Genomic DNA, 13,261 nt, shown 5'->3' with positions numbered 1-13,261 from the left:
CGATTGTGCACAAAGATGCTTAAGACGATCGCGATCTCCGCTTCACCGCAGAGGTCCTCAAGAAATCCTTCCACACGACTTTATCCAGCCCACGCTTTCCCATGTATGACGGCAAAGACATGCCCCGGTCAAAGATGTGGCTCGCTATATCCGAGTTTGGCACTCTATAGCTCACCCGAAGTTCGATTATCTCCATTGCAGATTATTTCCAAACACCTCAAGGATGGCGCCTAGATTGGTTCTTTTCAATCGAGTCCGATTCTATAAACACTTTCGAACAAATTTTTATCGATTTGTTCGCCACCAAGACGCCCCACAACAAAGCAAGAAGAAGCGATCTTGATTCTCTGTTTCAATTATCATTCAAGGAGGGCTTAAACTATTCGTGAATTCCTGACGGTTCAAGGCCGAACTGGCCAGCATGGAAAGTGGCTTGAAAGAATCTTTTCGCCACACCGCCTTTTCCAATGCTTGCCGAAAAGCGAAATAGCGACCTAGCTAGGTCGCTGATGAAGGAACGCCAGAGACACCGTCCGAGCTCTACGCCGCGGCGTGGATAAGTACATCAAGTTGCAAGAAACTTTAAAACTCCATGGTTTAGCAGAGAGCCACGAGGTCGCCGTCTCGATCGTTCTCCTCGGCAAGAAGCGCCCAGTCGCGATGATGCCCCAAAGAGCTCGTGCACGATCGATAACAACAGAGAGTTCACACGCCCCGACACGCTCTCCCACATACATGGATAAGATTAAAAGCGCCTCATTTTTCCGCCAACCATCGCAGCCCCGCAGACGACCGGCAAGCCTTTTTTGTGCATTTCATAAAGCAAAGTGCCATGAAACCGATGCATGCCGGGGCTCAAGCATTATCTCCAAGACCTGGTGGAAGCTGGTTATATCAAACACTACATTAGCATTCCTGATGGCGACCTGCGTCACAAGTTGCTGGCTCGTCGTGTACGCAGTCGATCTCCACCTCACCGTCACCGCCAAGGGATACAGGCTCGTCCTCACAGTCGAGGACGCTCCCGTGAGCGTTCTCGCCACGAGCGAAGGCAGCACTCGTCCGATCGTGACAATGCTCGCACTATTCATGTGATTACCTTTCCGGACGATTCCGTGACTTCTTCCCGAGAAAAGACGACGCCGGGTCGGGCGCTTCGTGAAGTCTATCATTTTACTTCACAGCAGCTCACTTTCACGCTGGTTCAGTCGCAGCCAAGCGGCGATATCACTTTCACACAGGGCCGACTTAAGCAAAGTCCGCCTTCCTCATAATGACGATTGGTCGCTCATGTCAAAATCAGCGACCGGACCCCAAACGCTGGCCCGATCGACTCCCAGTTCGGCAGTTCTCGTGACATCTTATTTTACCACACCATGCAAGAGATGAACCTCCCCAAGTCCGTTTCGCCGACCCGATCGCCCCTTTATATGGGTTCAATGGCTCCAGAGCCGACCCGTTGGTGACATTATCTTACCAAAGATCGGTGGGCTCTCGAGAGGATAAGATTACCCGCAATACTTTCGGTTCTGCTTCGACAAAGAAGTCGCCATACAATGCCATCCTCGGACGACGCCGATTCATCGATGCAGTCGTATCATTCCACTTTACACCAAGTTCTCCGCTTCCTGACCTCGAGGCATGATGGAGCTTTAGAAGCAATCAACTTGAAGCGCACCATTGTAACCAGTCCAATCAACAGATGCACTCGCTTCGTGAATTGCTTCCCACCATACAGAGCCCTCCAAATACACAATGGCACGCGACTTAGTCGCAGTCCAACCAACCCCGAATCGCCAAGCGGCGGGGGCTCTTCCAAGCGAAGTTCTCCAATGCCGATACCGCGACTCGCGACTCGAAGTCCTCAATGCACCGGGCGAAGACCTCTAGCTTTGACCCAAATGACAAAGGGTTTTCATCGCTTAAAGTTTCGTAGATCGCTCCAGCCCATGCCGCTGCCGCCATTAAACCAATAGCAGCCGCACCCCTCAATGTGTTTGCGGCCAGTCCCACTCCCCAGCCAGGGCTACCCCCGTCCGCCTTTGCCGAGCAATCGTGTCGCCCACCATCATCCGGTCCGATCGTCCCACCAGCCAGTTCCACCCTTTCTTCGAAAGTGAGTCGCCAAGTAGTGCTTCACCACCGCTTGTAAAACCCCAAAGGGCGTAAAAGAAAAAGTGAATCTTGGCACGTAAGACGACCGGTTTTGTATATGTAGGGGGGGCTAACCTCGACCCCACACTCGATCCCAACTTGTAAATTTCTTATCAATGAATAAAGATGTTTTGCTTGGTCGTGATATCGATCGTGTGTGCGAATCGATCCTAACCTCGCTTGCCACAAATTAAACGTGAACCCCAATGCTAGACCAGTTCGACAACGACCTCGTCGACTATCCCTGCGCTTTCAAAAAGCCATCAATGACGAGGTCGAAAAACTCAAGCAAGTCGGTTTCATCAGAAAGGTAGACTACCCCGAGTGGATTGCCAATATTGTCGCCGTCCCCAAAAAGAATGGCACAGTTCGCTTATGCGTCGATTTCACAAATGTCAATCAGGCCACGCCTAAAGATAGCTTTCCCTTGCCTCGCATTGACCAACTGGTCGACCAAACCTGTGGTCATGAACTCCTCTCCTTTATGGACGCGTACAGTGGGTACAACCAAATCCCACTCGCCGGGAAGATCAAGAGAAGACTTCGCTCATTACGAGCAAGGGATCTATTGTTACAACGCCCTCCCGCTCGGTCTAAAGAACGCCGGAGCGACATACCAACGCCTCGTCACGGATATGTTCCAAGACATGTTAGGACACCCATGGAGGTCTACATTGACGACATGGTGGTCAAAAGCAAAAAGCCGGTGATCACCTCACCCACTTAGAACAAGCGCTTCTCCGCACTACGCCAGACGGCATGAAGTTGAACCCCAAAAATGCCTCTTTGCCCTCCCGCAAGTTTTTAGGGTATCGTCGCAGTCGCACGCTGGATCGAGGCAAATCCCGACCGATCCGAAATCGCGTTCTTAGATATGCCCGATCCACGACAAAGAAACAGATACGTGTTGTCGAAATGGTCGCGCGCCAACCGATTCATATCAAGGGCCTCGATAAATGTCGACCGCTCCTCGCAGCTCCTCAAAAAGGCGAGCCGTTCTCATGGAGTTATCAATGTCATCATGCATTCGCTACTCTCAAAGAGTATCTCACCACGCCCCGCCTTAGCCAAACCAAGATATGGAGAGACACCGGGGCTTTATCCGCCATTCGACTTCGCCATCACCGGTTCTCTTTAAAGAGGAGAACAATTCGTAGAAGCCGATCTACTTCACGAGTAAGACACTCACGCCGGGCGAAAAGAATTATTCCTTCCCCGAACGAAACGTACTTGCTTTGTTGTATTCCGCGCGACGGGTTCAGCCGTACTTTCAAGCACATCAAATTAAAGTTCTTACCGACCTTCCATTGAAGAAAGTCCTTCACAAAGAAAACAAGACTACTCGAATGGCGGTTTTGGGGTAAGAACTCGAGAACACCACATAGAGTTCGCCCCCGCGACTTCGTCGAAGGTCGTCGTCGCCGATTTCCTAGCAGATTTCCTCCGAGGACCCTAACTGGAACAAGAAACCGAGCTCCCGCATTACAAAAACGGAGTCAAATCGCATTGGTCTCTCTTTGTGGATGGTTCGAAAATCTCTCGCGGAAGTGGCATCGAGTCGCCTTAGTTTCCCCGACGGAAATATGATTGAAAAGTCAGTCGCATTGATTTTGCAACATCCAACAATGAAGCCGGAGTACGGCCTAATTAGGGGACTCACGGATGGCGCCGCAGCTCGTCGAAGAGAACTCCAAGTCTTTAGTGACTCGCGAATCGGTCGCTCGCCAAAGTTGCAAAAAGAGTACACTACCCACGGGCGGTAACCTTTCCAAGTATCTTCGTGTCGCTCATCGCTTATTGCCTTCTTTTAAGCGGTACACATACATCATTTCTTGCGTGAGGAGAACCGCCACGCAGATAGCTTTAGCTTATTTGGCTACCCGCACCCGAAATGCGTTCCCCGACAAGTTCTCATAGAAGTCGCCGACCGACCCGCATACCAAGTCGACCATACCTTTGATGATAAGCGACTGTTATTTCCTCTCCCGCCCGGTCCGGTTGAGCCAAACATGGATGCAGCCCATCATCGATTATATCCAAGACGCAAGACGCCCCCGAGGAGCCGCATCAAGGCCGCAAGTCTCTCTTATCAAGCTTCGGCGCTATTGTTTAGTCCAAAACAAGCTATTCAGAAATCCGCCGTGGCCCACACTTTTACGATGCATTACCCTGCAACATGGTCGATTGATTTTTGCCAAATCCACGGCGAATGTGGAAATCACGCCGGGCGTCGCCATTAGCCCACAAGGCCATCTCTCAAGGATATTTCGCCCCGATGCGATCGATGCTAAAGCATACGCCCTCAAATGTCTCAAATGCCAAACGCTCGCCACAACATCATCCAACCCGCCGCTAACCGACAAGATAGCGAGCCCGCGGGCCATTTCACATGTGGGGCATGGACATCATGGGACCATTCATTCCACGTATAGAGTATCGGGCTCCGCTTTGTCCTAGCTGCCAATCCGACTACTTCACCAAGTGGGTCGAGGCCATTCCTCGCCTTCACGTCAAAGAGTCCCATGTCCAAAACTTCATCCGACTCACATTATCACCAGATTTGGTTTTACCACATACATTAGTAATGGACAACGGGCCTCAATTCAAAGGCCGAAACAGCTTAAAGAGTTCCTAGCCAAGTGGAAGATCATTCATGCGTTCTCTACTCCGCAAGAAGACGCCGTGAGTAACGCCAAGGTAAAGCAAGAACAAAGCAATCTTGGAAAATTTGAAGAAAAGATTGAAAAGAATAAGAGCCAATGGCCAAACCAGTTGAAAACATTCTATGGGCTCACCGCGCCACAGCCACGCTCCAAAGATCGGGCGAATCGCCATTCTCCTTATGTTATGGCACGTAGTTTGAATTCCCACCGAAATGACCGTCCACTACAACTCGATCGAACTTGTTGAGTCAGGTATAACGACTCGCGTTATCCCGAGACGCCGACTTTGCTGGAAGAAAAGCGAGACTTAGCTGCCGAGTCGTGATCTTACCAAAGAAACTCAAGAACTCCTACAATAAGCGAAGTTCATCCTAGGTTTTTTCAACCCGAGACCTAGTGCTCAAAAAGACGCAGGATCGATTCCAAGTTAGCCCCCACATGGGAAGGCCCCTACATCGCGGAACGCTGGCCGTTGGCAATGGAGCATACCGATAAGAACCCAAGAGGGGAAGATGTTGCCTCGACCTTTGAATACTTATCTACTCAAAAAATTTTATCAAGAATTTTTCATGTTGTAAATCTTTTGTTTTCATTAATGTAAGACAAGTTTTTGTGCCGACCGATACTATCTACTCCAGCTTAGTTGCATTGGTACCAATTCTTGTAACGCAGCTACATAGCCTCTCCAATTCTTGTAACGCCGAAGACCTATATTTCTAGGATCGACTAAAACGAACGCGCCTCTCGGCCGAAAGCGCAAAACGAACTCTCTGAGCTCACAAAGCTACATAGCCTCTCCAATTCTTGTAACGCCGAAGACCTATATTTCTAGGATCGACTAAAACGAACGCTCTCAAATGAAAGCGCACATAGCCTCTCCAATTTGGAGCTCACAGCTACATAGCCTCTCCAATTCTTGTAACGTCGAAGACCTATATTTCTAGGATCGACTAAAACGAACGCCTCAACGCCTCACCGAAGCGCATGCTCTCCAGAGCTCACAGCTACATAGCCTCTCCAATTCTTGTAACGCCGAAGACCTATATTTCTAGGATCGACTAAAACGAAACGCCTCACCGAATATTTCATATCGACTCGGAGCTCACGGGCTACATAGCCTCCAATTCTTGTAACGCCGAAGACCTATATTTCTAGGATCGACTAAAAACGAACGCCTCGGGAAAGCGCGCATACTCGTGAGCTCACGGGCTACATAGCCTCTCCAATTTTGTAACGCCGAAGACCTATATTTCTAGGATCGACTAAAACGAGAACGCTCTCCACGAAAGCAAACACTCCAATTATCGCAAGCTACATGCATCATAAAACGAAACACATAACATGCATGTAAAACACAAGCAATAACAATATTCGCAATAACAAGCATTGCAATAGATATGCCCACCGACTGCCGGATTACCCGTAAAATCCAGATCGGCGCCTCATGCAAAATAAACAAAGTATAGAACCGCCACTTTCGTGGAAACCGTTCCTCGAACAAAAGGCGAACCGCTCGGTGCAAGCCCGAAAACACAAATTCTATTGTTTGCTCTCGATAAGAGAGAGGAATGTAGACTATACTCACAACTTACGACCGACAGAGTCGATGATGATCATCACCTTATCAATTTTCAAGAATGACATGCTTGTCTTCCCGGTCGCGCTTAGTCGGCAGCGATGTCGAAATGACCTCGTGTCATACTTTTCGTCCAGAGCGGCATAGGCGATACATGAGGCTTCAGTATACGCCTTCTTCGCTTTTCGCGCCACCTTCTGACATTTCTTCGCATAAGCAGTCACAACCGCCAATTCCCTTTCCAAATCAATCACATCCGTCCACCAAGATAAATTCCGCCAGCTAGCACGCTTCGGTACTTGGTGGACATCACTTCTAGTTTCTTCTTGTCCACCCCCCACGCAGCTCGCATCAACCCTAGCTCCACGCGGGATTCCCACTAGTCTCTCGAACGCCGCAAAAGATCTTTCAAATTTTATCATACCTCGCAAGAAACTACATGAACACGCTTAGACCACCACCAACTCCACCGAAAGTCGGTACAAAAGCCTTTTAAGCTATCGAACTCACCAAACAAGCGCCATATCCATCGCCCCCCAGTGGTGTCCCCATGTCCTCGCCCTCAACCTCCGCTTTATCACCATCTAGCACAATCCCTTCAACGCTTAGTCGCTATGGGAGCCGAGTGGAAGCTACAACCGAAGCGCTTTTACCATCCGGGCTTCTTCCCTCGCCTTCCCGGTAGTAGAATTCGCCCCCCACATCCTTACATGGCGGGGCCGAACTCTCACCAGAATCGGGCGACCTTTGCCCCAACTCGTTGTTTCACTCAAAAACGACCGAAGTTTCACCCACTCGCACCGTGGCGACTAATACAATGCCGCCAGCCAGAGCGACTATCTCTCCTCGGTCGCTTATGACCTTCTTCTTCTTCTCCCCTCGCAACCTTTCTCTTCCCCCGATCGCCATGAACATGAGGCTCAAACTCCATCTCCTCCATTGATAGTGGCGACGTTTCTCTCACAAACGCACGACATCTAGCCATCCCAACCTAGCAGCAAAGTTACGGCGGCTTCAGTTAACACTTACTCTAGGTATTATTCAAACAGAATAACATTTATAAAGAAGGAATCACGTACCTGGTGAAGAAGCAAGAAGAGCAAAGCACGGCACGCGGTGGTAGAGAAGAAGATAGAGAGCAAATACAGACTAACGATGGCCAAATACCTCGATGGTATGTAAAGAGCCGTTTATATTCCTTAGGAAACGTCTTTTCCTAAGAGCCTCATAATTGCCTTGAGACGCCAAACGCCATCTGCCCGCCATCATTATGTCCCCTGAACCCCTCGCCTCCCTACACGTGTCACGAACGTGAAGCTACACTTCGGGTTGCCGCGACCAAATAAATCGCACTAACAACGCCTCGGGTATAACCCAACAGCAGACGCCATCCACGCTTTTTACCGGTCATCGCCAGCAGCTAAGTGGTCACCGCGAACGCACCTACCACGTTCTGTTATGCGCAGTCTAATCACAATCAGCTATGATCAAGCAAACGAGTCAAGCACACAACGCAAAACAAATAGCCAGCACCGCATGAAAACAAGGAACGACCTGGTTTACCAGTTTTCTCATAAAGATCGTTGTTTAGCCGAAGTTCTTTGAGACTACTCGAAAATCCAACCCGCCTACACAAATACTAACATCGCATGGTTACCCCAATTAGCACGGGAACCAAATTTTGCTCAAGAGTATAGTATAACAACACAAGAAAACGAACCGCCTGTGTTACCCTGTGAAACCAGCTTGTATCAGATCACAAAGATATAAGCTGACAAGAAATAAAACAAGATAAATTCACAGCTCGCCCTCCATGGGCACCACAGTCAGTTCGCCAGTCTCAAACGCTTCATCAACCTCAGCAGCCTTCCCCTCCACTTCGATCGATATCCCGTCCAATTCTAAACTCATCAACAGATCAAAAGTCAATAGCTTCCAAATTTCCGTGACACCACGGTTTCTGGTATGATCAAGGAAGACCCAATCGCCCCACCGACGTCTCCTCGCACTGCTCCACCGGTAACGGACGCGGCAAATATGCATGTTCCTCCTTCAAAGCCTTGTACTCCATTTCCAGATCTCCGTAGTCAGCATCCAGATCGTCGTATGCCTTAGTAGCGTCCCCGGCAATTTTCTTCTTACAGGGGGGTATAATCGCTCACCTCCCCCAATTTCCACAAGCATGGCGGCACGAACGTTACCTTCAATTCCTTCTAACTTCGCTTCGGATCTTCAAATTTTCGTGTCTTTTCAAAGATCTTCGACAGAGTCGAGCTTCATGTGCCTTCCGCAGACCCTCGAGCTCATCACGCCCATCTTGGCCGTCTGCCCCGCGACGCTTTTCAGCTCTTCACCAACCTCAAAGCCACGGACTCCTATCTGTTTTCAAATAATCACGCAATCTCTTTCAACTTTTGGAACTCACGTGACAAAAGCCGCCACAAGGCACACACGCAAACAGCTCAAAGCAACGAATAGAGGTTAACATGCTATACTAACGGACGATAATTCTACGTACGAGACATTGCGCGATTTCCATCCGACGTATGGTATCCGCTAGCCCCTTCTCATCAAGTTCCTTGCGGTTCCCATCCGAAGCGACTGTTCCAAAGAACAAAGCCGCTACCTTACTCGACTGAAGTTGCGATCGGTGCGCTTACTGATTCATTGCCCTCCGCGCTTCGTCCAGTACACAAATTGAGCCTCCACCATCGCCACTCACAACCGCTTTTCACTTTCGCCTTTACGGGAGCCTTCGCTTTCACCACCGGATCGGGTTCCCGTGATTTGTCGAGGGCGGACTAGATCCCGCGACCGGCGTGGCTAAGTCCATGACTCGCTTTCAGACGCCCGACTCCGACGCCCACCGCCAAAGACCACCTCCTCCTCCACTCGACCCTCCCCAACGATGTCGTGATCACTTTAGCCATTCGAGCTCCCTCTGGCTCAGCCACTTCAGCTCTCCTCTTCTCCGACCTACCCCCGAGGAGAGCAAATAAAACTATCTCCTAACTCCACAGGAGCATCAATGGTCAGTCCCCCGGGATAAAAGCTCGAGCTACCAGCCCCCGCAGCCTCCACAACAGGACGCCGCCTCGAGACGCCCCGCGCCCGGTCTCGGTCCTCCCGTGTTATCAGATCACTTGTACGCTTCTCCATCACCCTTCGCTTCGTCCGACTTAGAGCTCGCTCCTTTTGCACCTTCCTCTTCTCCCGGATCGCAGCACCTCCTTTTTCCTCAAAGAAATGAGCAAACTCTGGAAGCTTAGCTCGCTTTTGTTCCCGACTCAACCGTGCGAACCTTTCTATCTCCCCACGATCGGGGCGAGTCCGCATTGGGAATATCCGCAAACAAAACAAAGAGATGAACCAAGCAGAGGAGCAGCTCGCTCACCCACTAACACAACAAGAGGAAGCCAATCCTACCCACCGGCTAGACTACACATCCTAGTTCGCGAACCTACATCCATCGGCACGATGGTTGCCCACTAGCAACAATGGCCTCCTCGTCCGTGCCTCATTGCTTACACCATCAAGCACGCTAGAACGCTAGCGTCGGCATGGTTTGCAAGCTAAAGTTCAGATTACCGGATCGCCTCATTACGTAATGCTCTATTATGTCGACACACCTATGTGGAATTCCCCACTCGCATTTAACAGATTGAACACCCTCAATAGTCGCCCGGTGTTGCCAACGAATCGACATGGAGACTTCCCACAATAGCTCAAGAAGTCACAAACTAATTTCGAACGGTAGCATGCATGAACGCCTGACCCTTCACATATGATTACTCCACCATTCGAGGCTTGTACCCTCACTACTTAACATTTTCACTCAACCTAGGTTCAGATATTTCCGTGTCGCACATTAATCCCATACCGCTTTCGCAGCTCGAAAACGAAATGGGCGTTCCGTGATTTACACTCTTAGGGGTGGGTCACTGGCGGCGTCATCCCTCCTCGACCCGGGCGTACTAGCCACCTCATCCTCTGACCCAGATCGGCTATTAACCTCCTCTACCCTAACTTCTTCTTCCACTACAATCCGATCATCACCGCCGCTCAACGAATCCTCATCCTCTTCTTCATACTCTCCACAACTCGAAAACCTCCCGCATTCTCTTCAACGAGTGTCATCAGAATCCGACATTGTAATATCACCTTATTCTCGAATCACCAAACCCTAAACCCTATAACCTAACACTGACCTACCAACTTAATAAACCCTATTGGAACGAGAAGAAAGCAAAGCGAAAATGAAAAGCAAACAACAACAGAAGCACTCACCTGCAAATCCCTCGCTTGCGTTTTTTGCGGAAGAAGAAACCTGGAAATGCCTTTTGGTTGCCTCAATTTTGATTTTGCACAACCGCCTGTTCAGTTCCCAAGAAGTTATGATTACGGCCTATGATATAGCCCACACACGCGTGTCAAGGAACCGCTCTTTTCCTCGACTTCCGAATACCGCGGCGACCGCGATTCCTTTCCAACCGCTATGATTAAATCGCGTGCTCCCAACAACACGCAAAAATTTCTTTCCCGCCAGTTTCCAACTCAGCGGCATCCCAAACAGAACGATCTCCATAGCTCGTTCATGCGTCACCCAAGGGTGGCGTCTTCTCTCAGCAGATCGCCTGCATGAACCCAGCCATTCTACTGAGAGGGGGCTGTGTAGGGGAGCAATATCCCCACTAAGGAACATTGCAGACGAAACACAAGCGACCTCAACGCATCGACCTCCAAGACCGATCTGTGAGCAACTCCTTACAAATAGGTGTGTTTTGCAGACGAAGCACAAGCGACCTCAACGCATCGACCTCCAAGACCGATCTTCGAGCGACTCCTTACAAGTAGATGGTACGAACGAAGATACTTCAGTACGAACACTTGGCCAGAGACAGAACGCGCCCCACCAGATGTAATCATTGCAAAATCTTATTTGCATTTCCCACCACCGGGAAATAGGGACTACCGCGCCAACTCCCAATCAGAGTATGACTCACACCAAAACCACTCCAGCACTCATTCACGATCTCTGCCCTACATTTGTACATAAAGGGTACACGTGTCTGAAGGATCTCCACCCTCAGAATCCTATAAATACCATCTACATCGGAACTACGCCGGACTGATTCTTCTCTCCCCAACAAAAGGAAAAAACGAGAGAAGATATCGAGGCAGCGATTAAAATTCAACGACCTCGGTCCCCTCCAAAGTCCAAACCCATCTCGTTCTTCTCTACAGTAATCAGGAGAAAGCTAAAACGCTCCTTTACAGTCTCTTACTCTCATCCAGATAAAGTCTTTCATCCGCGAACATGAATAACATGATTTTGCAGTTTTTGCAGACATGGTTCCAACTTGTAACAGAACATTTCGAACGGATATGAAACAAAATCCCAACTAAAATAGTTGCACTTCCAAAATTTTATTTTCGAGAACCAGAAGCCTGCATAATAACATAAACCTTCTATTCCGTGTAAATGTATTCCAACTTTTCAAGACCAACTCTTTGAAGCAACTTTATCCCATTGCACTATGAAGATGAGCAGCTTGAATCAGTCTTTCCGAGTGTTACTTAATATGTTGTGGAGTTTCCCATTTTAATCCCAGTATCCCACAGTATCAAGTCAAGGGTTCAATTCCACTGTCATGACGTATTTCCCTTTCTTGCATTATATCTTATTCATTTGACTTAGACTTGATGAGCGATTGGGAAAGCTATTTGAGAATTAAAATAATACTCGTGAACTAAATGTACTCAAGAATCAAGATGCGAAGGCTGTCCGCTTTGAAACGCTCCCCTTCTCCTCCATTAAACGATTTGCAGTTTCAGATTGGCATGTTTTACTTGATTCAGAGTTCAGATATCATAGAGGCATAGAGCCCAAGTTCATATTTGACTAAAAACAACAAGCATATGACCATCAAATGTCAAAGCAATCATTTGGAAAAGAGTAGATGAGGGTCTATACCAGATGAAATTTCATACGAGCTGCACTAAATTGCAAGTTTGCAACTATGTCACTAACAAGGAAACCTTAAAAGCACAATTTTGGCAACGATCTCACTAACAAGGACACCTTAATAGCACAAAATTGGCAACTATTTAAAAAAGAATTGGTCAAACTGTTGCCACTGAGATCTTTTAATGTCATCCTTGTTCTCTACTGCAGCCTGTACTCTGTAGAACAGAAAGCTATGAGAAAGCAAAGTAGTACACTACTACACTAGTACCTAACCTTATTAGGTTACTGATATCTCTGCGTAGACTGTAGAATTATAAGTACCAAGCGTAATTACACACACCAGCTACCAGAAATCATGCGAGTTGTCTGACACCAGTAATTATGGGGTAAAAGTATTCCTTGACCACAATCTTAGTTTGGTACCGATATTGACTTACTGAATTTGGAATCTGTCCAAGGCAAAGTACAGAAATTTTGATACAATCTTAGTTTGGTACCGATATTGCATTATGGTGCATTTTGAACCTCCAGATAGTATAATGATGTTGCACCCAAACTACAAAATATTGCGATAAGTATCGAGATTTTAACAAAAAATACATATATATTAAGATAAGTTTAGAGTTTTATGCTAAGTCCAATGGTGCGGCAAAACACTAAATTTCACGTAAAACCCTAAATTTCACGTAAAATATGATCCAATGGTACGTTAAAACGTTATACCACCAACGCTATCTTTATAAATTTCTCTATTTATGCAGTTCGTGATTCAATTTTAAATTAACGAATTCGCTCGATATTTCCATAGCCCGCAGAAAACCCAAAAAAAAAAACAAATAACGGTATGTACGGTTGGTAATTTTGTAAATAAATGAGAAATTTGATTTAATTAAAAATTAA

The sequence above is a fragment of the Coptis chinensis genome, chromosome 6, assembly GCF_015680905.1.
Source record: "Coptis chinensis isolate HL-2020 chromosome 6, ASM1568090v1, whole genome shotgun sequence".
Lineage (NCBI taxonomy): Eukaryota > Viridiplantae > Streptophyta > Magnoliopsida > Ranunculales > Ranunculaceae > Coptis > Coptis chinensis.
This window is presented reverse-complemented; position numbering follows the sequence as displayed.